Source organism: Pteropus alecto, unplaced genomic scaffold (assembly GCF_000325575.1).
Source record: "Pteropus alecto unplaced genomic scaffold, ASM32557v1 scaffold68, whole genome shotgun sequence".
In the NCBI taxonomy this organism is placed as follows: domain Eukaryota; kingdom Metazoa; phylum Chordata; class Mammalia; order Chiroptera; family Pteropodidae; genus Pteropus; species Pteropus alecto.
Window position 1 is genome coordinate 2,776,039 of NW_006441386.1, and position 4,219 is coordinate 2,780,257.

A 4,219-nucleotide genomic window follows, 5' to 3' on the forward strand; every position below is an offset into this window, starting at 1 on the left:
CTGCCCAGAGAAAACAGACCAAAAACCAAAAGCACATATATAGAGACTCTGCACCTGTTTCGAAGCAATTATTGACGTTATCGCTTCACAATGAATCTCTTTTTGAAGTTGTTTTCCTGATGTTTAGCAGTTTGAATACTAATCCCCTTAACAAAACTGTCCCAAGCTTTCCCGCCCCCTTCCCTGCCCACTTTAATCTCCTTCTCTCAAGGGAGGAGGGCGGGTGCTGGACACCAGTCAGTCTAGTCTGCAGCACCTGGATTTGCATTGATTCCCTCTCTTGTCATTCATGTTACCAACAGGAATTAGCATAAGGCATTAAGGGGAAACTCTGGAGGAGAAAAGAAAGGCCATTTTGATGGAAATAAGGGGCAAAGGAATAATCCGCCATCAACTAAAATGCTTATTTGTGTATGGTTTCCCAAGCAAAGCTTAGAAAAAGCCTATGTTGATTTTAGTGTACACAAAGAAACCTTAATCCTTTCAAGGCAACTAAATCACACCCAGAAAAGCAGCTCAGAAGAAAGGCACCCTGTCAGGGGGTGACTATTCACAACCAAATAGATGCCACAAATCACACTCTGTAAGTAAACACAAATAAGGATGTGGGAAACATTTGATTGGAGAAGGGAAAGCAGGGGGCAGAAGCAGGAGGGAAGAGGCAGAGGGGTGCTCCTTGTCATCAATCACTCTTCGTCTGCCCTGAAGAGAGAGCCTTTCAGCCTGGTGAGGGCAGCGGCGGCCTCCATGCAGGCCCCGGAGCCAACTCTCATTCTAGGGCTGATCCCAGAGAGGGGAAACACATTCCAAAGCTTTACAGCACACTGGCCAAAGAAAGACAAAGTCACGTGGGGCTGCAGGTCCTGGGTGGTGCTGCGGTGGGTTGTCACTGAAACACAGAAGATCTTTTGGTGACCTGGCCCATCTCAGTCTCCTCCTCCTCCCACTCCCTGCCCCCCTTCTCACAGGGACACACTACTGTCTACCAATCTTCTGCCTCATCAAAATGAGCAATAAACAATTATGCATTTTTACATATGAGCGCTGTATGCTATGAATCGCACACATCCTCTTTTATTGGGCTTTTAGTGTTATGGTTAACAAATTTATACAAACTTTCAGTCCATCAAAAAAATATGATGAAATATAAAACTGGAATACTCCATTATGCAATAAAAAAGATAAAATTCAATAAGACAATAATTCTGGGAGTAACAGCAATCATATAAGCATATATACCTCAAGGGAACTCTAAACATAATGTACTATTTAAAATTGCAGTTGCTTCCAATTCTAAAATAATCTGGGAGCTCAAAATAACTGCACTTGGAAATGTGTCTTTCTAACCGGCTAGCAAAAATTCTAGCCAAGGCAACTATAGAACTAAGTGGTTTCAAATTTCACTTTATGAAGGCCCAACTCTGGGCAAGCGCTACCAAGTATCTTCCATGTAACCCAGAATGAGAGTAACACAGGAAGCACACCTTCTTCATTTAGCAATTATCATGCAAGCACCTACATCACTGTAACACAGTGGACAGGAAAAGATCAAATTGTTTATATAACTTACACCTTTCAAATCACACACCCTTGCAAAGCTCATGATTAGACATTCCCTTCAATTTCATTATTTCCAACAATACTGCTACAAATGAAAACTACCCAGAAACCTATTGGCAATGACTTAAGTTTTCCCTTAATGTACTACTATATCATTAGCCTCTCTTACTCTATATTGCGGCTTGGAAGAAATTAATGGGATAGCACATATTTAAATTTTGCCCTCTTGCTCATTTATTAACTTTATAGAAAGCCCACAGCAGAGTAGAGCTTGGTTTATGACCAGAATACTGTGAATACTAAACATCCACTGGTTATTAGCGTCTGCAGTACAAATTGGCTATTTATAGTTCTCTGACTGCTGGGTAGTTGATAAGTAACAATAAAGTTAAGGCATTTTGAGAACTATTATTCTCCATTACTGCTTCCTACATTAAATTAAAGTCACAGAGAGAGTAGTGATATCTTAGTCAAATCAATTTAAATAAGGACTCGATGTATTCTTTTAAAATAGACTGTTTTCAATGCATCACAAAAGAATACAGTCATCTCAAGCAAAAACAGGAAATATGAACAGTAGTTCCAGCATAAGAAAGAAAAGACCATTTATTTTTTATTCTTTCTTCCTAGGCAATGACAATGAAACAAATATAAAAATACGTAAGCCATTGCTCAGAATTAAAGAATCTTACCTTTGTTTACAATAACAGTATTGAAGAGTTTTTCAGAGCTGGCATCTGATGCCTGAAAAACAAGAAGGGTGGGGAGAGTGTTAGTATTGTCATTAATATTGTCTTCACCATCATCACTATTATTTTAAATCAATTTACTGCATTTTAGAAAAGCCTAATAGAGAAAGCAGCGATTTCCCCCAATCCTCCATAAGGTGGTGCTAGTTGACTGCATAAGAGAGACCTGCAGTGCAGCTATTTGCTGGGGGGAAAAAAATCTGATTTTAAAAACGTGTCTTTATTAGACATATTATCTGTGCAAAACATATTTCTATGAGATGATACACAAAGCAATTCAGCTCATTCACATAATAATTTTGCAATTTCGTTGACAGATCATTATTTTGGAAATGGTAATTTTTTCATATTTGCAGACATGCCTATTTTAAAATTTTCTTTCATAAACCAGAAATGCCTATTATTTAATGCTAAGCTTTCCCTCACTGAAAAAATGTCACTAGCACTCCCCAAAATTAATTTTTAAACACTCATCTGATGACTCCCAAATCCCTATCCCTTTTAGTACCCAGGATGACCTTGGTGTTGAAACCAAAGCAAGCCAACCTGCCCCCAAACAAGGCACTATACGTGCCATCAGCATAATTTCCTTTCCATTTCTAGAGATCATGTCTGCTAATTATTACAGTGGCTGAGGAAAGTGGAATAAGCCTGCTTAAACAGCAAGAGTAAAGCCAATTTAAATTATACACTAATGTTCTGGAAAATAAACATGAAGTCATTTTGGAGGAACATGCTATGATGTTTCAGAAGCACGGAATAGTTCTAGGACTTGAACATTTTTTAAATTAAAAATTAAGCATCCTCACTATATAATCTGAAGATGTATCTACATTTACAGTTATAATGGTTATGTTATGTTTATGATGCTTTTCATACTCAACCCTTGTAAGATATCTCTTATCTTTCACACTTTATAGAGATGCATGTTTGACAAAGCAAAGCACAGAATGCTGAATAAATAAAAAAGAAAGAAATGTATGAAATAGGGAAGGGGGTGGGAATCTGAAGTACAGCATATTCTGACTCTGGGTCTGGCTTTTGGAGACAAAGAAGATATTCAATTTAGTCTTTCCATGTTATATTGACGAAGATGAGATATTCCTGTGTACATCTGGGGACCATGTTCTAGTTCTCAAAACAAGTGATATATAAAAGACATATTTCTGTTATGACTTTTCCCTTCATTTTCATTCTAATATTCCGACTGTAGGGGAGGTTCAGAAGATTAATAGATCAAAAAAAAAAAAATAAAATAAAATAAACATGTGTGCCAAACAAGTGAACTGCACACATTCATACAGTTTAAAGAAATCCTAGATACATTTTTCCTCTTATTTTGCATGAATAATAAAAAATACACCAAGGCCCGTCCTGACATCTTAAAAATAATTAAATAAAATTATTATAATAGCTTTTAATAAAAACAAACTGCTAAAAAGTGTTGCATGGGGGGAATAAGATATGCATTAAACAAATCAAGAAGATTGAGTTACGAAAGCAAAATTTATGGGAACAGTTTTGTTGAATTGTAACATTAAGTGAGATTTCTAGGAACGTGAGTTCCTCAGGTAAAAACTTAGAGATAAGAGTATTTTACCATTTTTCAATGAAAAAGTGTCGTAGATCTCATTGGAATGGCGATGTTAAATTTATGGCTTAAAAAATAAACTCCAGCTGATAATTTTTAAAGAAAAAAAAAGTCTGTCCATTAAATCATTTTACCAAGCCGAAATAACCCTTGCGTATTTTACAATTACTTATTAAAATGAGCCTAACTGGCCCGAAGAAATATAAAAAGAAATTATTGCATCTCAAATGCAAAAAGCATGATGAATAAGGAAAGGAAATGGCTCCTGACTGAATTTTTTACTTGCATTTGGGGTGTGTGTGTGTGTGTGTGTGTGTGT

The 4,219-nt window shown here is 36.7% G+C and overlaps 1 protein-coding gene across 1 annotated transcript in view; it reads right to left on the reverse strand.

Annotated features, from left to right (window-relative positions):
• The window catches only part of AUTS2 (AUTS2, activator of transcription and developmental regulator), a 193,857-nt gene that overhangs the window by 78,840 nt on the left and 110,798 nt on the right, over positions 1-4,219 (reverse strand). The window contains exon 2 of the mRNA XM_015594582.1: positions 2,253-2,304. The gene's annotated coding sequence lies outside the window, so the exon portion shown is untranslated. The remainder of the gene's footprint in view (positions 1-2,252; positions 2,305-4,219) is intronic.